The sequence below is a fragment of the Bison bison genome, unplaced genomic scaffold (genome assembly GCF_000754665.1).
Source record: "Bison bison bison isolate TAMUID 2011002044 unplaced genomic scaffold, Bison_UMD1.0 scf7180017864531, whole genome shotgun sequence".
Taxonomy (NCBI): domain Eukaryota; kingdom Metazoa; phylum Chordata; class Mammalia; order Artiodactyla; family Bovidae; genus Bison; species Bison bison.
In genome coordinates this window covers 3,820,209-3,844,657 of record NW_011495081.1, presented here as the reverse complement: position 1 = coordinate 3,844,657, position 24,449 = coordinate 3,820,209, and positions in this window count along the sequence as shown.

Below are 24,449 nucleotides of genomic sequence, written 5' to 3'. Positions count from 1 at the left end.
TCATCTTTCAGGATTTGAAATAGCTCCACTGGAATTCCATCACCTCCACTAGCTTTGTTTGTAGTGATGCTTTCTAAGGCCCACTTGACTTCACATTCCAGGATGTCTGGCTCTAGGTCAGTGATCACACCATCGTGATTATCTGGGTCCTAAAGATCTTTTTTGTACAGTTCTTCTGTGTATTCTTGCCACCTCTTCTTAATATCTTCTGCTTCTGTTAGGTCCGTACCATTTCTGTCCTTTATTGAATCGTGAATTATGTTCCCACAAAAGGAATGTGCAGAAGTCCCAATTCCCAGTATCTGTGACTGTGACCTCATTTTGAAACTAAATAGGGCCCTGTGGGGCTCCCAAGCACAGAAGCCTTTGTGTTCCCCATTTCTTGTAGGCAAGACTCCAGCCTTCAGGACCTTCCATGAGTCCCAAAGGACAGATTCGAACAGTTGCTAATCAAGGGAGGAGCAGCCAAGAAATCACCTGAGGTTAGACTAAAGGAAACCAGTGCTGTGCTATGCTTAGTCACTCAGTGGTGTCTGACTCTTTGCAACCCCATTACTGTAGCCTGCCAGGCTCCTCTTTCCATGGGATTCTCCAGGCAAGAATACTGGAGTGGGCTGTCATGCCCTCCTCCAGGGGATCTTCCCAACCCAGGGATCGAACCCAGGTCTCCCGCACTGCAGGCAGATTCTTTACCATCTGAGCCAACACAGAAGCCCAAGATTACTGGAGTGGGTAGCCTATCCCTTCTCCAGATCTTCCCAATCCAGGAATAGAACCGGAGTCTCCTACATTCCAAGTAGATTCTTTACCAGATGAGCTACCAGGAAAGCCCTAAAGGGACTGGGGAAGCTCATTAAGATTAAGAGACTGACCACCCGAGACCCTGAACACACCCTTATCAGCAAATCCACCCTTGAACCTTTGCCATAAAACTTCGCACCAAACTCCCCTGAGCTGGAACACATAGGATTTCTAAGCAGGATCTCTCTGTGTATCCCTTTGCCTGGCAAAGTAATAAAGCTATCCTTTTCTACTTCACCCAAAACTCTGTCTCTGAGATTCGATTTGGCACCAGTGCACAGAGAGGTTGATTTTCGCATCAATTTGGAAAATAATTCTTTGTAGATGTGATCAAGTCAAGATGAGGTCATTAGAGTAAGCCCAAATCCAGTATGACTCATGTCCCACTTCTGACACATCCCTTGGGCTTCCCTGGTGGCTCAGTGGTTAAAGTGTCTTCCTGGAATCTGGGAGACCCGGGTTCGATCCCTGGGTCTGGAAGATCCCCTGGAGAAGGAAATGGCAACCCATTTCAGTACTCTTGCCTGGAGAATCCCATGGAGGGAGGAGCCTGGTAGGCTACAATCCATGGGGTCGTAAAGAGTCGGACACAACTGAGTGACTTCACTAACACTGACATATAAGAAGGGAACACAGAGACATAGACAGATACACACAAGAAGAATGCCATGTGATTATCGAAGCAGAGATTGAAGTGTTGTAGTTGCCAGTCAAAGGCCATCTGGGGCCACCAGAAGCTGGAAGAGGCAAAGTTTTTTCTTCTGGAGACTTTGAAAGGAACATAGCCCTCTGCCAACACTGTGATTTCAAACTCTAGAACCCAGAATAGGGAAAGAATAAATTTCTATTGCTTTACACTGCCATGTTTATAGTACCTTATTACAGCAGTTGTAAGAAACTATACACCTACCTTTACATGATAGGGAATCATATACCTTATTAGGTTGTGGATGAAATTCATAGAGATTTACCCTAAAAAGGGAAGAAAGTAGGCCCATTGCTTCCTTTCTTTTTTAACCTATCACATAGAGACATAACTATATGAGCAATCATATAATGTGAGATATTTATTAAGTGGGAAAGAACTTACATGTTGTCATAGGAACACATAATAGGGACCCCTAATTTAGTCAGTGGAGAAGGGGTTTCAAGGGAAGTCAAAGAAAGTCTTCTATGAGGAATGGTATTTAAGATGATCCTTGAAAAATGAAAGAAGTCAGCCAGACAAAGCAGAAAGAAAGGTGTTCTGGAGAAAAGGAGAGTGTGTAATTGGGCCTAAACTTGAGATATCTTTGGTGTAATTGAAAACCACACAAACATGCTTGCCGGCTGAAGCCTCTCCCACATAATCCTGTTAAAGATGTCATTTACTTACTGTGATGTTTGGCCACTGTTCTTTCTTCCTTCACCTTTTCTTGGAATTCCTTTAGCATCTCAACTTAAGACCAGAAGTTCCTTGGTTTTCATTAGTCTCTTTTATTTTGTAAACTCTGATCCAGGAATTTAGGTTCTGGAAATTCATTCCAGAGGATACTAGCATTAGACATAACCCTGGTGGAAAGGGAAAATGGGACGGTTTAGTTTCTGCCTTCTAGTATGCGAATAGAGTCTAGGGGAAAACATGGATAAAAGGTCTGGAGAAGGCTTAGACAACAGTTCTCAAATTACAACCTAAAGAAAAATATTCAAAGGATTAACATATTCTGTCTTTAAAAGTTCCCATAAAGTTTGGAGGAATGCTGAATTGTTAACGCTGTCTAGGTTGGTCATAACGTTCCTTCCAAGAGGTAAGCGTCTTTTAATTTCATGGCTGCAATCACCATCCGCAGTGATTTTGGAGCCCAGAAAAATAAAGTCAGCCACTGTTTCCACTGTTTCCCCATCTATTTGCCATAAAGTGATGGGACCAGATGCCATGATCTTGGTTTTCTGAATGTTGAGTTTTAAGACAACTTTTTCACTCTCCTCTTTCACTTTCATCAAGAGGCTCTTTAATTCTTCACTTTCTGCCCTAAGGGTGGTATCATCTGCATATCTGAGGTTATTGATATTTCTCCCAGCAATCTTGTTTCCAGCTTCTGCTTCATTCAGCCCAGCGTTTCTCATGATATACTCTGCATATAAGTTAAATAAGCAGGGTGACAATATACAGCCTTGACGTACTCCTTTTACTATTTGTCAGAATCAAGTTTCTATTGGCTACAACCAAGAATATGCTTACAGGATATCTCTGATTACATTGCTTCATGGAATATATTTTGGGGGAAAGTAGTTTAGGAATCCATGTATATACCCAAAATAGTATCATGGAACATGTCCTTTTAGCCATCTCTGATCAAGGCCCAGATGCCTTCAATAGTCCAATCTTTTCTTCTAATGCCTCCTAGAGAAGTAAGAAAATTAGGATCTACTGTTGGTAAGGATATGGAGAAAAGGAAATTCTCATACTCTGTTGTGGGAATGCAAATAGGTGCAACAACTGTGGAAAACAGTGAGCCTCAAAGTCAAGTGGGCCTTATGAAGCATCACTACAAACAAAGCTAGTGGAGGCAATGGAATTCCAGTTGAGTTATTTCAAATCTTAAGAGACGATGCTATGAAAGTGCTGCAGTCAATATGGAAATTTGGAAAACTCAGCAGTGGCCACAGGACTGGAAAAAGTCAGTTTTCATTCCAATCCCAAAGAAAGGCAATGCCAAAGAATGCTCAAAGTACTGTACGATTGCACTCATCTTACACACTAGTAAAGTAATGCTCAAAATTCTCCAAGCCAGGCTTCAGCAATATGTGAACCATCAAACTCCAGATGTTCAAGCTGGATTTAGAAAAGCCAGAGGAACCAGAGATCAAATTACCAACATCCGTTGGATCATCCAAAAGGCAAGAGTTCTAGGAAAAAAACATCTATTTCTGCTTTGTTGACTATGCCAAAGCCTTTGACTGTGTGGACCACTACAAACTCTGGAAAATTCTGAAATAGATGGGAACACCAGACCACCTGACTTGCCTCTTGATAAATCGGTATGCAGGTCAGGAAGCAACAGTTAGAACTGGACATGGAACAACAGACTGGTTCCAAATAGGAAAAGGAGTACGTCAAGGCTGTATATTGTCACCCTGCTTATTTAACTTATATGCAGAGTACATCATGAGAAATGCTGGGCTGAGGATGTCCAAGCTGGAATCAAGATTACCAGGAGAAATATCAATAACTCAGATATGCAGATGACACCACCCTTAGGGCAGAAAGTGAAGAAGAACTAAAGAGCCTCTTGAAGAAAGTGAAAGAGGAGAGTGAAAAGTTGTCTTAAAACTCAACATTCATAAAACTAAGATTATGGCATCTTGTCCCAACACCTCATGGCAAATAGATGGGAAAACAGTGGAAACAGTGGCTGACTTTATTTTTCTGGGCTCCAAAATCACTGCAGATGGTAAGTGCAGCCATGAAATTAAAAGACACTTGCTCCTTGGAATAAAAGCTATGACCAACCTAGACAGCATATTAAAAAGCAGAGACATTATTTTGCCAACAAAAGTCTGTCTAGTCAAAGCTGCGGTTTATCCAGTAGTTATGCATGGATTTGAGACTTGGACTATAAAGAAAGCTGAGTACTGAAAAATTGATGCTTTTGAACTGTGGTGTTAGAGGACTCTTGAGAGTCCCTTGAACTGCAAGGGGATCCAACTAGTCCATCCTCAAGGAAATCAGTCCTGAATATTCATTGGAAGGACTGATGCTGAACCTGAAACTCTAATACTTTGGCCACCTGATGTGAAGAATTGACTCATTGGAAAAGGCCCTGATGCTGGGAAAGATTGAAGGGGGGAGGAGAAGGGGATGACAGAGGATGAGATGGTTGGATGGCATCACCGACTCAATGGACATGAGTTTGAGTAAACTTCGGGAGTTGGTGATGGACAGGGAGGCCTGGCATGCCTTAGTCCATGGGGTCACAAAGAGTCGGATATGACTGAGTGACTGAAATGAACTGAACTGAACTTGGAAAACAGTATGGAGGTTCCTTAAAAACTAAAAATGGAACCACCATATGACCCAGCAATTCCTCTCCTGGGCATATATCAGAAAAAAACAAAAAACACTAATTTGATAAGATATATGAACCCCAGTGTTTATACCAGCAATATTTATAGTTCTCACGATATGGAAACAACTTAAGTGTCCATCAAGAGATAAATGAACAAAGAAGATGAGATATACATATGAATATATTTGCATATATACATATATACATATATATACATATATATATACACACACTTACAATGAAATACTATGCAGCTATAGGAAATAATGAACTTTAGCCATTACGGCAACATGGTAGACTTGGAAGGCATTATGCTAAGTGAAATAAGTCAGACAGAGAAATAGCGTGCGGTATCAACTTTTATGTGGAATCTAAAATATATAGCAAATTAGTGAATATAATAAAAAAGAAGCAGACTCAGAGATTCAGAGAACAAACTGGTGGCTACCAGTTAGGGAAAGATGGGCAATATGTACATAGGGGATTAAGAGGTACAAAATTTAGATATAAAATAAGCTACAGTGACACATATAATATGGTGAATAAAGCCAATGTTTTGTATCTGTGTGGTGGTGGTTTGAAAGTGAAAGTGAAAATGAAGTCGCTCAGTCGTGTCCAACTCTTTGCGACCCCGTGGACTATATAGCCTACCAGGCTCCTCTGTCCATGGGATTCTCCAGAAAAGAATACTGGAGTGGGTTGCCATTTCCTTCTCCAGGGGATCTTCCCCACCCAGGGACTGAACCCAGGTCTCCCGCATTGCAGGCAGACACTTTAACCTCTGAGCTAGGGTGGTGGTTTAGTGGCCAAGTTATGTTTGACTCTTGGGACCTCATGGACTGTAGCCTGCCAGGCTCCATTGTGCATGGGATTTCCCAGGCAAGAACACTGGAGTAGGTTGCCATTTCCTTCTCCAGGGGATCTTCCCAGCCCAGGAATTGAACTCATGTTTCCTCATTGCAAGTGGATTCTTTACTGCTGAATCACTAAGAAAGCTATAATATCTATCAGTGGAGCATAACCTTTAGAATTGTGAATCACTATATTGTACAGCTATAACATAATATTAGGCATCAACTATACATCAATTAAAAATAAATAAAAGAAGAAAAGCAAAAACATAATAATAATAAGGAAGATCAATATCACATATTCCTGAAGGCAGTCCATATACTCTGTCTTAGCATGTATTTCAGGTCCATGAACATCAACCATAGAAAACTTCTAACCTTTTCCCCGATGTATCATTTATTCTTATCCTGACCCCACTGAGAAATAATCAGGCTCTTTGTGACAGAATGTTATCCTTTACTGCTTCTACTACGTGAAACAATACAGCAGATATAGGCCATAGAGTTGGGAGGACTTAGGATGGACTCCGGAGAAGGCAATGGCACCCCACTCCAGTACTCTTGCCTGGAAAATCTCATGGATGGAGGAGACTGGTAGGCTGCAGTCCATGGGGTCAAGAAGAGTCAGACACAACTGAGTGACTTCACTTTCACTTTTCACTTTCATGCATTGGAGAAGGAAATGGCAACCCACTCCAGGGTTCTTGCTTGGAGAACCCCAGGGACTGGGGAGCCTGGTGGGCTGCCATCTATGGGGTCGCACAGAGTCGGACACGACTGAAGCAACTTAGCAGCAGCAGCAGCAGTAGGATGGACTCCTACTTTGACAAATACTTGTTGATTGAAGTACAGGAAGAAGAGATGTCAGAACAACATCTTCCAGAATGTGTTTCTTTTGATGAATTCCCTTAACAAGTTGATAGTAAATTATCTTCAGCTTAGACATGGAGAATTGTGTGCTGAAGTTCTCCAAATGTTTGGGTGTAGAGCTTAGCATCTCCATTATTCAGTAACAGTATTGCTTTGGGTTGAATCACTTAAATTCCCTAAGAATCAGAGACTTATGTGTAAAATGAAATGCAATAGTGAGGGTTCTGTTATAAATGTCAGAAAACCTTATCTACCCTGGGTTAAGCTGAAAAGAATTTTTTTTCATAACTGAGTAGATGAAAGATGAACATTGACTTCAGATGAGGCTTGATTCAGGATTCAATCAATATCACCTGGATCCAATTTCACCTCTATTTTTTATAGTTTCACTTCACTTTTGTCCCCGTCCATCTTAAGCAATTTATTCTCTTAAAATACCAAAACCAGCTATTCTCAAGGACACATTCAAGTTTAGATGCAGGAGAAAATAAGAATGTTTCTTTCTGAGAAGTTCCAGAGAAAATGACATTGTCATTTATATTGTTTATGAACTGCCAATAGGCTCAAATTTGTCACATGCTTCAACTCTTGTGTTAATCCACTGGAGTTTAATTAACAAAGTGGAGAAAATAATATGGCTACTCAAAAGGAAATTAAAGTTTACTAAACATGATTAGGGCGCTACGTGGCACTAATGGTAAAGAACCTGCCTGGCAATGCAGGAGACATAAAAGACACAGGTACCATCCCTGGGTCAGGAATGGTAGGTGAGCATGGCAAACCACTCCAATATTCTTGTCTGGAGAATCCCATGGACAAAGGAGCCTGGCAGGCTACAGTACATAGGGTTGCAAAGAGTCGGACATGACTGAATCAACTTAGCACACAAACAGGATTAGAATCAATGCATATTAGGATGAAAACACAGCAGAGGGCCATAATATCTCAGACTTCTGTAAAGCTTGTATAAGATAATGTGCTCAGTCACTCAGTCGTGTCCAGCCCTTTGTGACTCCATGGACAGTAAACCACCAGGCTCTGCTGTCCATGGAATTTTCCAGGCAAGAGTATTGGAGTGGGTTGCCATTGCCTACTCTGTATAAGATAATATGTATAAAATACTCAACACATTGAGAGAGAACTGAATTATTTCAAAATATTGCTACTTTACAAGTGCACGATGCTTAAATATACTCTAAACTGTATTTAAGTCCTAATCATTCACATCAAAGACAAGAAGACGTGCTAAAATTATGCCACAGTGCTAAAAAATTAAGCTTTTCATATACAGTGTGAGATGGGAAAAGGTAAAAGACCTTGTGTGACCATGAAGAATGTTATACTTGATTCTTCTTTTTGATACTTCTTTCTTGGAGGATCAAACTCTTGCTCTGACTTCCCTCATGCTACTGACACAGTAAGAGGGACCTGGAATCACCTACATGGAGGGTTGCATTCTTCTAACCTATCTTGAGATTCTGTCTTGGCAAATAAGGAGGTAGCCAAGGGAAAGAAGTCTGGGCATCCTATTTGACTTGTGTTTCTTATTTAAAAATAAATAAATAAATTCCTGTAGTTTCCACATTCTCTCTTCCAGTTGAATAGAAGACTCTGTGAGGGCTGGTTGCCTAATTTCATCCACAAACATAGCCTGTTCACAGGCCTGGCATATCACTTTGGTCTCTTATTTAGATGTTTAGATGTTCAGCTTTTGAAACTATAGTCATGATTCAGAAGAGGCTTTCCTGGTGGCTCAGACAGTAAAGAGTCTGCCTGTAATGTGGGAGACCAAGATTTGATCCCTGAGTCAGGAAGATCCCCTGGAGAAGGAAATGGCAACCCACTCTAGTATTCTTGCCTGGATAATTCCATGGATGAAGGTGGTTTACTGCCCATGAAGTCAGAAAGAGTTGGACATGACTAAGCGACTAACACTTTCTTTCACGATTCATAAGTTTCAGATAGCAGATATGTTTTTTTCTGGACATCCAACGGCCAAAAAAATGGCTCTTTCCTTTCCACAGACAGACTAGAATTCAAAAATCAATTATGGAAATATAGAATGACTCTTTCTTTTTGTCCTTCAGGCTTTATTCAACTCTCCAGTTATTTTGTGGCCCCAGCAAATAAGGAGGTCTGGCAGTGTCTGTCTGATGACAGTTCAGGAAATAAAGCAAAAAGAGGAGTCCAGACACACTGAATCATTTTGCCTGAGAAGATACAGCTGGTCAAGCAGTTTGTTAACCGAACTGAGGTTTTGCTACCATAAAGATCTATATATTAGTTCAGACTGCCATTACAGAATACTACTGAAGTGTTTAAAGCAAAGAAAATTAATTTTTACAGTTTTGGAGGTTTGAAGTCCAAGGGTTAATTTATAATGAGACCTCTCTTCTTGACTTTCAGATAGCTGCCTTCTTTCTCTGTCTTCACATAGTCTTTCCTCTGTGTGCTTGTGGGGAGAGAGAGTGATCTCTGGTGTCTCCTCCTCTTCTTTTAAGGTCACCAATCCTGTTGGATAGGGCCCCACCCTTATGATCTCATTTAAATTTAATTGCTCCTTTAAAGACCCTATTTTAAAACAGAGTCACATTGTGGGGTTAGAACTTTAGCATAAGAATTTGGGGCCAATATAATTCAGTCCATTACAGAAACCAAGAAGCAAATGTGTGAAAATGAAAGTGTTAGTCACTCAGTCATGTCCAACTCTTTGTGACTCCATGAACTGTATCCCACTAGACTCCACTGTCCACGTAATTCTCCAGGCAAGAACACTGGAATGGGTAGCCATTCCCTTCTCCAGGGGATCTTCCTGACCCAGGGATCAAACCCATGTCTCCTGCATTGCAGGTGGATTCTTTACTGTCTGAGCCACCAGGAAAGCCCAGCCAAGAAACAAAACTCTGAAGCTATTCAAATCTGTTGTGGTCAGAAATCATCTCTCTGTTTGTCTTTGTGTGGTAAAATGGGGCCACTGATCACAATTTTATAGAAGCAGAAAAAAGTGACAAAGTTGTGACTGTCTGTGGCATCTGAAAATTTCCCAGGAAAAGAGACTTACAAAATATATATCAATACACTGTTTGCAGCATAATTCTTCATCAGCAATCCCTACATTCTTTCTTCACCAAGAATCCAAGATTTCTGGAAGCAGTATCAGTGTGGCTATGAGATTCTCTCAACTCTGCTTTCTGTCTGGTACTTCCCAGGCCTGAGGTTCTCATTAAATAAATGCATCTCTCCCATCCGTATCCCTCCTCCTTCTTTCACAACACCTGTTCCATAATATTATGGTTTTTTTTTCCCCTCTTGCTCATTAGACGTGAGCATATTCTAAATTAAGTCTTCACTTCTTGGTTTTAATTGGATAATCACTTTTACTTTTAGATTAGCCAAAGTGTTTACAGACACAATCTGCACGCTTATGCTTAATTTAGGGATGAGTATTTACTAGAATGCTGGAAGGGAGTCTTTTCATAATCTGGCCAGCCTTCTTAATGTGGCATTGGAGGGCAGGAAATAGCAAGAAACTAATCCAGTGCATAAGTGGACTAATTGTATAAATATATATATGTTTATATTTACAATTCATGTGTACTTATAATACATTTGCAATTATGTGCATATATATGCTTGTAAATGCAATTTTCATTTAATATTTTATCATGAGTTTTATCATTTTACTACTCTTCAGAAATATTATTGATGCTTGTTAAATATATCATTATATAAGATAGCTTGTGATGGGCTGTGCTTAGTCACTCATTCCAACTCTTTGTGACCCCATGGACTACAGCCCGCCAGGGTCCTCTGTCCATGGAGAATCTCCAGGCAAGAATACTGGAGTAGGTTGCCATGCCCTCCTCCAGGCTTCTTCCCAATCCATGAATTAAAACCAGGTCTCCTGCATTGCGGGTGGCTTCTTTACCATCTGAGACACCAGGGAAGCCCATAAGATAGCTTATAACTAACCACAAGGCTGGAAGGTAGATTTCTTAGCATAATTTGTGGATGGTATATTATTAGCTAGTAAGCTTAAATGACTTCCTTAAGTTGATTAAATAAGTGATGAAGATAGGATCACCTGAGAGGGAGATGTTGGTCAAAGGGTATAAATTTTTACTTGAAGGTAAGGCAATGGCACCCCACTCCAGTACTCTTGCCTGGAAGATCCCATGGACAGAGGAGCCTGGTAGGCTGCAGTCCACGGGGTCTCGAAGAGTCGGAAACGAGTGAGCGACTTCACTTTCACTTTTCACTTTCATGCATTGGGGAAGGAAATGGCAACCCACTCCAGTGTTCTTGCCTGGAGAATCCCAGGGATGGGGAGCCTGGTGGGCTGCCGTCTATAGGGTCGCACAGAGTCGGATATGACTGAAGCGACTTAGCGGCAGCAGCAAGTTCTGGGTATCTAATGTAAAGTATAATAGTTGCAGTTAATTTTAATAATATTTTGCTGTACACCTGAAGTTTTCTAAGCAAGCAGATATTAAGTATTCTTATCATACAAAACAAAACAAAACACGGTAAGGTATCCATAGTAATGATATCCATTACCATGTGAGGTAACGGATATGTTAATCGGGCCTTCGTGGGTGGCTTAGAGGTAAAGAATCTGCCTACACTGCAGGAGATACAGGAGATGCAGGAGACGCTATTTAGATCTCTGGGTTAAGAAGATCCCCTGGAGGAGGAAGGGGCGGCCCACTCCAGTATCCTTGCCTGGAAAATTCCGTAGACAGAAGAGCATGGTGGACTTAAGTTCATAAGGTTGCAAAGAGTTGGACACGACTGAAGAGAGTGAGCACAACATGCGTGTGTGATATATATACATATATGAGGTGATGGTAGCTAATTCGCTCAATTGTAATCATTTCACAATGTACACATATATCAAATCATCATATTATATAGTTTTAGTATTTTAAATTTTTGTCAATTATACCTCAAGAAATCTGGAAAAACAAAAATAAGGATAATAGCTGTTATTTCATGTGGTTGTTGTGAGAAGTAATTGAATACATTGATATTTCTGTTGTTGCATAACAAATTAATAAAAATTTAACACGTGAAAGCAACGCTTGGTTATTACCTCACAGTCCTTGTAGGTCAGAGGTTTGGCGTAAGTTCTGCTCTGTGCGGGTGCAGTGCTCAGTTGTTCAGTCGTGGCTGACTCTTTGCAACCCTTTGAACTATAGCCCGCCAGGCTGCTCTGTGCTCTGTCAATGGGAATTTCTGGGCAAGAATATTGGAGTGGGCTGCCGTTTCCTCCTCCAGGGGATCTTGCTGACCTGAGGATCGAACCTACATCTCTTGCGTCTGCTGCATTGCAGGTGGATTCTTTAGCACTGAGCCATCAGGGAAGCCCTCTCTGTTCTGCGTAACACAAGGCTAAAACCAAAGTGTAGGCCAAACTAAGTTATTAACTGGAGGTTCTGGGGAAAAATCTCCTTCCAACCTCATTCTTTCTGCTGATAGAATTCAGTTCCTTGTGGTGTAGTATTATAGTCCCTCTCCTTGATGGCTATCAGCTAGGAGTTGCACTCAGCTCCTAGAGGTTACTGTTAAGTCTTGATGCACAATCTCCTCCATCTTTAAACCAGTATTGGCACATCCAATACTTTTCCTGCTCCAAATCTGAATTCCTTTAGTTACTAGCCAGAGAAAACTTACTACCTTTAAAGGGCTCATGGAATTTGGTAAGTTTATCCAGAAAATGTCCCTATCTTGAGATCAACTATGCCATATAGCATAATTTAATCCCAATAGGAAAATTCATCAGAGTTACAATCCACAGGGTTATGTATGCAGACAAAGAGGTGAAAAATCTTGGATACTATCTTAGAATTCTGCAGGTAAAGCATTTAGAAAGTTTACCATTCATAACAAATGTTTGTTATGAATAACTAACTAAAATATCAATATAGAACATTCCTCAATATCTAGAATTATCAGAATTTAGAATCATCACTACACAGTAAAACTGAAACCCACCTACATATTTTCATCATTTTGTTATGAAAAAAATCTGAATGAAGACTAAAACAATTTAGGTTCTGCAAAGTGTAAGATACTGTCTAAAGGCGACTTTATATAACAGAATTCAGAATTCTCAAACATGTGCATCTTCTGCCTTCTTCTGGTGCTTTGAAGCATGGCATGAGAATGTTTTTCTTTTACAAGGGAGGAATTTTTAAAAGTATTGATTTCCTGTTTGAATATCACAGAATCTTTGTTGGTCTTAATTTGGGGATGTTTTAGTTCACAACATGCAGCATTACTAGCCACATTGACTTCAGTGTTTTAATTAAATATAAGAAGAATATTCAGAGTAATGAATATTCTTCTTATACGTAATTAGATACAGGTGCCACCTAACTACATGAGTGATTTGCAGCCACTGCTATGGTGTTCATTGTAAGACACGTAGGTTGAGTAAGCAAACCAACAAGAGACGGTTCAATCAACATAGTGTGTCTGCAAGAATGCAGTGAATTTCCAAAGAAGGTTTAGAAAGTCAAATCTTTCCAGAGAAATTCAGAAACTTCCTGTGGTGAAATAAGGTTTTATCCTCTCTGTTCATAACTGTCCTTGCAAACCTTTGTCCCTAGTACCTTTTTTGGATTTCGGTGGATTTAGATAGTTATTTGCGTAACTATCTCAGAATCACTCACATCTAACAGGTCACTTCTATGTATTTCATTGTTGAGTTATGTGTCTCTTTATCTTTTCTTTCCCCCAACCTGATACTGTGTAGAGCTGGCTAAAGAACTTCATTTCCTTCATAGTCCCAGCATAGACACCGCACAGGAAAGTACCTAGTTAATAGTCCTTAAACATGTTAACTCAATGCTCTTAAAGGAGACCTACAATAAAAGGGCTATTGTGGAGGTAATATAATCACAGGATGATAACGGGGGAAAAGAACTTTAGAATCTCAAACTCTCATCAGAAATGAGAAGAACAAGTATCAACAATTAGTATGTTATGTCCCAGATCACATAGCGGATCATCCATGCTATTTCTCTATATTAACTTTCTTAACTTCCCTTAATTCTAGTGGACAGTTTTTGTATTCCTTGTTTGCAGACAACTGAGTTTATACTCTGGTGCTGTTTCTTTATAAGTTTCTATTCATTTATATGTATTAGAGTATAAGCAGTGTGTACATATGGTCCAGATATATGTTTCAAATATCAAGTGAGATTGGTGTCATTGGCAGAACTTTGGCCCCCATAACAGTGAGCCCCCTGATAAGTCTATCAATATATTTTATTACATGTCAAAAGGAATTTTCAGATTGCTGATCAGGTAACCCTAAAAGAGGGAGGTTGTGCTCTGTTTTCCAGTTGGGTCTAATATAAACAAAGAAGATTTTAAAAGTGGAATAGGAGGCAGAAAATCAGTGAGAGAGAGATTAAAGGCTAGGAGAACTATAGATCCAAAACATGACAGGGACTTCACCCACCACTGCTGCCTTTAAAGACGAAGGGACCTGAAGCCAAGGAAGGCAGACAGCTTCCAGAAGATAAGAATGACCCTGAGATGACAGCCAGCAAGGAAATAAGGACTTCAATCATGCAACTGCATAGAGTGAATCCTGCCAACAACTTAAATGATTATGGAAGTAGATTGGGGATCCAGAAAGAAACAGAGCCCCGCAGGCATCTTGATCTTGACTTTGTAAGACTTGAAGCAGCAAAATAAGCTGAGCTCACCAGACTCTGACCTATAAAACTGTAGTGCTGTTAAATGGGTGTGGTTTCATGCTTCTAAATTTGTGGTAATTTGATACTCAGTAATAGAAAGCTAGTGCAATTGGCTTTTAATGACTTCTCTTAGGAGGATTGGTGGATGGCTTTTGTATGGGTTTCATAGTCCCTCAATGCTTAGCCTTTTTTGATAAGAATCAGTACAACACACAGCTGGTTGTTTAAAAAGCAAGCTTGATGATTTGATATCTTGAAGATAAACTAATGCAACTGGATACAAACCTGGTTTCTGAATTTTCCTCCACTTTCTGAGATCTGCTCATCAAAGTACATTTCTCTCCCAAACAGATGAGGATGAACCCAGTTTCTTAGGTCATTAACACACTGTCTATTTGATTCCACAACACCCCTGCTCTGTTATCAGCACATGTCAACTCCTTTCGGTATTGATTCTAACACTTCATTCTCAATCTTGACTAGGAATTTTCTCTTTATTTCTCATAGCAGATCTCAAGCAAAGAGATCTCATGAGTTTGGATTTGAATAGCCATATGAATTAAGTATTGAAGTCTTCATTTTTATTTTTTAAATAGTATTTATCTTCACTGTGATACTTAATAGATTATATTTCAGTATAATTTTAGATTTATGGAAAAACTGAACAGATAGTACAGTTCCATATATTCACCCTACCTCCATTTCCCACCTCCTTCCTACACTCACAAACAGATTCCCTTGTTATTATATTATTATCTTAATACATTAGTTATAGTTAATGGACCAGTACCAACACATTAAAACCTATAATTTGCATTAAAGTTTCAGTTCAGTTCAATTCAGTCGCTTAGTCATATCTGACTCTTTGCGACCCCATGAATCGCAGCACGCCAGGCCTCCCTGTCCATCACCAACTCCCGGAGTTCATTCAGACTCACGTCCATCGAGTCAATGGTGTCATCCAGCCATCTTATCCTCTGTCATCCCCTTCTCCTCCTGCCCCCAATCCCTCCCAGCATCAGAGTCTTTTCCAATGAGTCAACTCTTCGCATGAGGTGGCCAAGGTACTGGAGTTTCCGCTTTAGCATCATTCCTTCCAAAGAAATCCCAGGGCTGATCTCTTTCAGAATGGACTGGATGGATCTCCTTGCAGTCCAAGGGACTCTCAAGAGTCTTCTCCAATACCACAGTTCAAAAGCATCAATTCTTCAGTGCTCAGCCTTCTTCACAGTCCAACTCTCACATCCATACATGACCACTGGAAAAACCGTAGCCTTGACTAGATGGATCTTTGTTAGCAAAGTAATATCTCTGCTTTTCAATATGCTATCTAGGGTGGTTTACTCTTGCATTATACAGTTTTATAGATTTTAACAAATGTACATGTCTACCATTACAGTATCATGCAGAATCGTTTCACCCTAGTGATCTCCTGCAGTTCACCTATTCATCCTTCTCCTTCCTCTAATTGAAACTCTTGATAACAATGAATCTTTTTATTTTAACTATAGTAAAAATGCCATATTTCTTTCAAAATGCCATATAGTTGGAATCTTAAAAGATGTACCCCTTGGAGACTGGCATTTTTCACTTAATATACACTTAAGGTTCCTCCTTGTGTTTTTGTGGCATATTAGTTGATTTCTTATTATCACTGAATAGTATTCCATTGTATGGATATACCACAATCTGTTTACCAATTCACCTATAGAAGGAGATCTTGGTATGTCTCTATCTGGGGGCTATCACAAATAAAGCTAATAACATGCCTGGACAATTCCATGGACAGCGGAGCCTAGAGGGCTACAGTCCATGGGATTGCAAAGAGTCAGACACAGCTGAGTGACTGAGCATGCGCATCTCTCTCTTACATCTCCTGCGTGGGCAAGCAGATTCTTCACCACTTGTGCCAACTGGGAAGCCCATGGCTTCCATATTATAGTTAATTATTTTTTGACTCCTTCGAAACCTAGGCAGGAAAAAAGAATACTATTTACCATGAGCTGTCTCACAGACTCCAACAAAAACTAAAAACTCAGAAGGTTAAGTAACCCATATAAAGTCAAGCAGTTAGCAATTAGCACAGCCAAAAATTCAATCAAAATTGGTCAAACTCCAAACTCTGTATTCATTGCACATATGATCCTTTTCCAAAGTACTTTCTGCACTTAGTTTCACTGGGTATTTATCATTACTACTGGCATAGAGGGAAGGGAAAGGAATTTTTATATTTAAGTAAAGAGGGAAATTGGATTCAATAAAGTTAATCTAGCTTATTTATAGAATATGGTTCACATTCTGAGAAAGTAGATACAGTTCACAGTGTTTCCTAAATTTCTCTGGCCATGGAGATCCTTTAAAGAGTATTTCATGAGACTAGTATTCCAGGAAACACACTTTATCAATCACTTCATTTGGAGAAGGAATTTTGAGTTTCCAGATATCTAGAATGTGGTTTAAGAGTTGAGGGACGTAAGCTTCTGATGGGCATTTCCCCTTAGCTCTGTGAAAGGGGACCAGCTCTGACCTGTGAAAAGGGAAAACATTGTTAAAGGTGGGACAGTCTGAGGTCTCTACATGAGGTTTAGGGCAGGGACCCAACTTGAGTGGGCAAAGAGTATGTTAACCTTTGTTGAGTACTCCCAGTATTTCAGGCACACATTTTCCCCATCTTTTTAAGCCACATAATCTATTACTGTTCCCACTCTGTAAATAAGAAGGTTGTAGGCATGAACAAGTTCGATGACTTATCTAAGGCCATATTAGCAATAACTGGAAGAACTAGAAATGAAATCTAAGGAGTCTGATTCCAGAGACTATCCTTTTAGTCTTTATAAAGTATAATTTTCACAGAGGATGTCCAGCTTTCTACCAAATATCAAATCCAGTCAGCAGATACCAGAGATCCCATGCTGGGTACAATTTGGAATCGTTGTAAAATGGCACATGTGAGGAGTTTTGATATAAACACCAAGCCTATGATTAAACAGAGTTAGAGTATATATTTTAGGAATTTTAAAAATTGGCAGAGAAATACTACTTTGCCTTCAAGGAGCATCTAAGCTACTCATTAAGAATCTTATCTGAGGATGTGGGTCAGGGGTAGGGGAGAGGCTCAAGAGGGAGGGCATACATGTATACACATAGCTGATTCATGTCGGAGAAGGCAATGGCACCCTACTCTAGTACTCTTGCCTGGAAAATCCCATGGATGGAGGAGCCTGGTAGGCTGCAGTCCATGGGGTCGCAAAGAGTCGGACACGACTTAGTGACTTCACTTTCACTTTTCACTTTCCTGCATTGGAGAAGGAAATGGCAACCCACTCCAGTGTTCTTGCCTGGAGAATCCCACGGATTGGGGAGCCTGGTGGCTGCCGTCTATGGGGTCACACAGAGTCGGACACGACTGAAGTGACTTAGCAGCAGCAACAGCAGCTGATTCATGTGGTTGTAGAGCGGAAACCAGCACAACATTGTAAAGCAAACTGTTGTTGTTATTCAGTCGCTAAGTCCTGTCCAACTCTTTGGAATCCCATGGACTACAGCACACCAGGCTTCCCTGTCCTTCGCCATCTCCCAGACTTTGCTCAAACTCATGTTCATTGAGTCAATGATACCATCCAACCATCTTATCCTCTGTTGCCCCTTCACATCAGGTGGCCAAAGTATTGGAGTTTCAGCTTTAGCGTCAGTCCTTCCAATGAGTATTCAGTGTTGACTTCCTTTCTAATTGACTGATTTGATCTTGCAGTCCAAGTTACTCTCATGAGTCTGTTCTAGCGCCATAATCCAAAGGTATCAGTTCTTCGGCACTCAGCCCTGTTTATGGTCCAACTCTCACATCCACACATGACTCCTGGAAAACCGTAGCTTTGACTATATGGATCTTTGTTGGCAAAATGATGTCTCTGCTTTTTAATATGCTGTCTGAGTCTGTTATAACTTTTCTTCCAAGGAGCAAGCATCTTTTAATTTCATAGCTGCAGTCACTGCAGTAATTTTGGAGCCCAAGAAAATAAAACAATTATCTTCCAAAGGAAAGAATCTTATCTGACATAATTTTTCTCTATTCTTAAAATTCTTGTTTCTGAATTTTTAGAATTTGTCATCTATTTTAGAAAGAATCATTGGGTTTTCATCACCACTCCTGGGATACTCAAGCCACCTCACCTACAAGAACACTTCAGAGCAATGTTTCACATGGTGTGCACCACAGAGCCTCCTTCTACAGGACGGGAATAGGCAATATGCAGGTGATGGAGTCAATGATCAAAGCTTCTGGGTTAAACAAAATGAAGGTTATCTCCTTATTGCAGGACTTCTCAGAGCCTTTACTATCCTATCCTGCTATTTCACTCTCCTGAAGGGGAACAGAGAATAAAGCATTTCTCAACAATGCTTGGAAACAAAACTGTTTTTTGTTTTTGTTTTTTACTAAGTGATCTCATTCTGCCAAAAAATGGTTTGGAAAATGCTGCTTTATCGCAAAATGACCATTTTTCCTAATGATACCCTATATCTTCATCTCTTTACAAAAGAAACATGAATTGAAACTCTCAGTTATAGTGGCTTTTAAAAATGTGCTCTAAGAACCAGGTTGACCTGATTGCAGATGGTCCTACACGTGAACTATTTCTCTTAGAGAAGAACCACTTTGGACTTAGAAAGTTTCTCTGCCTCTAGGGATACGATGAAGTGAAAGTTGTGTTGCCAGACATGCTGAGAGCAGCAATTTGGGGCTCAGGCTCTGGCACACACCCTCTTTGGAGAAGCTTTTGTAATTGAGAGGTCAGAGGGAAGGGAAGGAAAGGCATCATTTTATAGCCCCACTAATGTATTCAAGTCCTGCTCTGTACTGTTTATATTGTACTGTTTGCAATTCTAAGTGAATTGCAAATTTATTTTTAGAAGTTATTGAGCACTTCACAAGGTATTTTACTGCTTGCCAATATCATTGTTCATTTTCTTTAGCATCTAGGAGCTGGGTTTAATAAAACCCAGCATCAACTCACTTTCAAGTTAATTCATTTAGGTCTATCTGAACTAGGCAAAGGTTTTTGAACCTTGTAAAAACTATTCTCCTCTTTTATATAAATAAAAATCATCCAAAGCATATCAAGGGGATAATTAAATAGAAATCCCAGACTGCAGCAAATAAGAGGTAGAAAGGGAATGCATTAGGACTTGGTCTTAGATATCTGTATTTAATACCTTGCAGACTTCACTTTCACTTTTCACTTTTATGCATTGGAGAAGGAAATGGCAACCCACTCCAGTGTACTTGCCTGGAGAATCCCAGGGACGGCGGATCGTGGTGGGCTGCTGTCCTATGGGGTCGCACAGAGTCGGACACGACTGAAACGACTTAGCAGCAGCAGCAGCAGCAGCAGCAGCAGGCTTAAACAGTCCTAAATACCTTGCAGGCATCTTTATTATCAGTATGTAGTCAACCATAAGCATTTTAGCACCTATGTCTTGTGATGTTAACAGTCCATGATGTCTGCATTTGTAATTTTGCTGAAGCCTTAGATTGGATTGCATATGGAGAGAGACTGGTGTGTGGAGACAAGTCACATAGGTAGTGAATGATGAGTCCCAGTGTCTCCTTCCTATCACTAACTAGCAAGGAGAGTGTGGGAGATGAATAATAACCCCCATAATAGATCCACAACATGATTCATAGAACCTGTGAAAGTTACTTTATATGACAAAAGAGACTTTGCAGATGCGATTAAGTTAGGGTCTGTGATGGGGAGGTTATCCTGGAATATTTAAGTGGACCCAATATAGTCACTGCTAGCACGGTCTCTTTAGTTGTATCCGACACTTTGCAACCCTGTGGACTGCAGCCCTCCAGGCTCCTCTGTCCATGGGATTCTCCAGGCAAGAATACTGGAATGGGTCGCCACGCCCTCCTCCAGGGGATCTTCCCAATCCAGGGATCAAACTTGCATCTCTTAAATCTCCTGCATTGGCAGGTGGATTCTTTACCACTAGAGCCACCTAGGAAGCCCAACCTAGTCATAGGGGTTTTCTAAGAGTTAATATGCAGTGTTTAGCCCAGAGCTTAGCCCAGGGAACCTACTCAAATACTGCTTTTCATTGTTAAGAGATTCTATATAGTCTGATTTTGTTGTTGAATGGTTACTGAGAGAGAGCATACTCAGCACAGAAAATGGTACTTTCTTGTGATAAGAGGGTTTCTCTAGGAAAACAAGTTATTGTCAATGGCTGCATTCAAAGACCAAAGATCAATACAATGATCCTGCTTCTCAGGCAACAGCTATTTTTTTTCAATCTTAAAACTCCCATCTTGTTCATAGTTCATTGATTTATTCAATTTAAAATACCTATGGAGGTCTTCTCTGACGGTCTGAATATGTGGTTAAGAATCATTCTGCTAATGCAGGGGACATGGGTTGGGTCCCTGCCCTGGGAAGATCCCACATGCCACCAAGCAACTAAGCCCATGCCACAACTACTAAAGCCCATGTGTCTAGACTCCATGCTCAGCAACACGAGAAGCCAGTGCAATGAGAAGCCCACACACCAAAGAGCGGCTCTCACTTGATGCAAGTAGAAAAAGTCCTCCAGCAGCCACGAAGACCCAGATCACCCATAAAACATAAATACATAAATAAAATGTAAAATAAACAAATTTTAAAATAAGTAAACATTTTAAACAAAATTTAAAAATTATTAAAATAAATAAAATTTAATATCTATTGAGTACTTGTGATGTTTTGTAAACAGGAAGTACAGGTGAGTGGTGAGTGGGTGAATTCGCTCAGTCATGTCTGACTCTTTGCAACCCCATAGTCTGTAGCCTACCAGGCTCCTCCATCCATGGGATTTTCCAGGCAACAATACTGGAGTGTGTTGCCATTTCCTTCTCCAGGGAAGTACAGGTACTGTGGTGAACAATTGACATATTTCTGGACTATTTTAGTGAGAGAAGACAATAAATAAGTAAGCAGATGGATAAACCAAGTCAATTCAGAGAGTGGTAAGTACAGCTGCTGCTGCTGCTAAGTCACTTCAGTTGTGTCTGACTCTGTGTGACCCCATAGACGGCAGCCCACCAGGCTCCCCCGTCCCTGGGATTCTCCAGGCAAGAACACTGGAGTGGGTTGCCATTTCCTTCTCCAATGCATGAAAGTGAAAAGTGAAAGTGAAGTCTCTCAGTTGTGTCCGACTCATAACGACCCCATGGACTGCAGCCTACCAGGCTCCTCCGTCCATGGGATTTTCCAGGCAAGAGTACTGGAGTGGGGTGCCATCGCCTTCTCCGGTAAGTACGGAGATAGGAACAAATTAAGTTGCTGTGATGAAGAGGGGCCATTTTACTTTAGATGTTCTGGCTGGGTGACCAGACTTAGATGGATGACCTGAGATCTGAATAATAAGTACCAGCCCTGGATAGATCAGAGATGGAGCATGCCAGGCAGAAAGAAGTACTGTTAGTAATCCAAAGCTCTAAGGCAGGAATGACTAGGGTGTGTGTGTGTGTGACGTGGTGGGAGAAGGGCAGTATTTCTCAAGCACAGTGAGTGAGAATGTAAATTATAAGAGGAGCAGGCAACCACTGGATTATGAGAAGGCACATAGATTATGTTACAGACTTTGGATTTTATTTTAAGGACACTGATCATTTTTTGGAAGGTTTTAAATAAGAGAGGGGCCTGATAGGCCTGATATTAAATATTTTAAATCATCACTCTGGTTGATATATGGAGCATAGATTGTAAAGGGACAAAAAGAAGTGGAGAGTCCAGGCGGTGTGGCTTTTGAAGCCATCCATGTGAGTGATGATGGTGGCTTGGACAAGATGGTAACACTAGAGCTGGAAATAAATGGAAACTTTGACAATGTATTTTGGAGGTAGAGCCAAGCTTTGCTAGTGGGTTGGATTTAGAGTGGGGAGGAAGAAGAGAAATAATTTATGGCTCCTAGACATTTGAATTGAGTGATGAGGGAAATATTGTTTTCATTTTCTGGGACTGCAAACGCACAATTAAAGAAGAATCAGGTTTGGGGGAGGGAAATGGAGTTCTATGTGGTATTTACTAGACATGCAAATGGAATTATTGATCAGGTCATTGTAAATATTTACGTGCCTCGAGTCTACGTGGTTAACACATTTAATTGATACATAGTAAAATTAGACACAGTGACAACATATTTCATGGGGAAGCATGGTAAATAATTCTTAACATCGTTGGACATTTTCCTTAGGTAGCAATATGCTGATTTTAATGAATAAGAATTTATTTGTTTTACTAATTATTGTGCACTTTTAAGACTATTCTGTTTTTAATTGTGTGCTTGTGGTGGTGGTGGTATTCTCCAAAATGATTTCAGTCTTGCAAAAAAAAAAAAAAAAAATCCTTCTGAAAACTAAAGCTGAGAGGATATTAGTTAATTCCTGCTGCCCTCTAGTGGCATTTTCAAAAATTTAAAAGCAAAGTTTAAGAACTTGAGAGCAGCTGGATATTACCTCACTTTACAGATGAAGAGGTAAGACTCAGAAAGGGAAGTGACTTCTCTGAAGTTTCATATTTACACACTTGTACTCTGTCACTGAAATCTCATTTCAGGATGTTTTGCATTATAGAGCTTCTCTCACCTAAGGCTCTCATCATAGATCCTACTTTTCTAGCTTTTTGAGATTCTTTTTTCCCATTCTCTTGCTCTGAAAAGATTTTATTCCTGACTTCTGGCTTCATGTTGATAGCCTTAGGTACTGGGGAGTAGAGATTCTTAGAGCTTATCACTAAGCAGATTTCAATCAATGTTGAATCTTTTTTATCATTTACAGCACTGGTTTCTTAAGAGCTAATGAATCAAATTGCCCTTTTATTTTTACCTTAATGATTTCTAAACTGATCTCAAGCAAGCTTTATCCAAATGAATTTACCTTCATTTCAAACTTCATTTCAAAATGTGCTCCTTTTTACCATTCATTTATAAATATGAAAGCTATTTTGCAATGGGGCCTTTTCAAAATTTTCATGTTTCCCCAATTCTGAACTAACCCTCTTCCAAAGAAGTAGATTTTGTTGATATTATGGGGGAATGCATTAAGAAAATACATACATGAAATTAAGACTTAAGTACTTCGAATCAGTGTAGTAGCATTCAGGCAACATACCTTACTGACCATGTCCTGGTAAATTCTTTGAAGGGGGCAGCTGTGACTGAGGAGGACTTCAAGGTCACACACACTAGAGAACGCAGAATTTGGAGGCAAAATAATCTTGGATTTAAATTATAACCACTAGCTAATAATCATGTGACCCTAAACAAGGTGCTTAGCCTGCCTTTGTGCAGGTTTCCCATCTCTATTTAAAAGACAACCACATATGATTAAGACTTTTGAAGTGATTTTTAAAATTCATTAAAGAGTTATATTGTTTTATTTATTTTTTAAAAAACTTTTTAATGTTTTATTTTATTTTGGAGTATAGTCTGTTAGGGTTTAATATTTATTTTCCATCCTCTTCCCTCTCTTCCCTTTTCTCATTTTCTCTGTTCTCTTTCCCTTTCCCTCTTTTAATCTCTTCGACTCTTTTTAACTCTTTTATCTTTTCTGTACCCCTCATCTCCACACTTCATTCTGTGAAATCTTATAAGCTTTTCCTGTTATGTTGACAATGTTAATTTAAAATGGACATCACAATTTCTCTCATAACTTCCAGACTCATATTCAGTTCAGTTCAGTCACTCAGTCATGTCCAACTCTTTGTGACCCCATGAATCGCAGCACGCCAGGCCTCCCTGTCTATCACCAACTCCCGCAGTTCACTCAGACTCCCGTCCATCCAGTCAGTGATGCCATCCAGCCATCTCATCCTCTGTCGTCTCCTTCTCCTCCTGCCCTTAATCCTTCCCAGTACCAGAGTCTTTTCCAATAAGTCAACTCTTCACATGAGGTGGCCAAAGTACTGGAGTTTCAGCTATAGCATCATTCCTTCCAAAGAAATCCCAGGGTTAATCTCCTTAAGAATGGACTGGTTGATCTCCTTGCAGTCCAAGGGACTCTCAAGAGTGTTCTCCAACACCACACTTCAAAAGCATCAATTCTTTGGCGCTCAGCTTTCTTCACAGTCCAACTCTCACATCCATACATGACCACTGGAAAAACCATAGCCTTGACTAGATGGACCTTT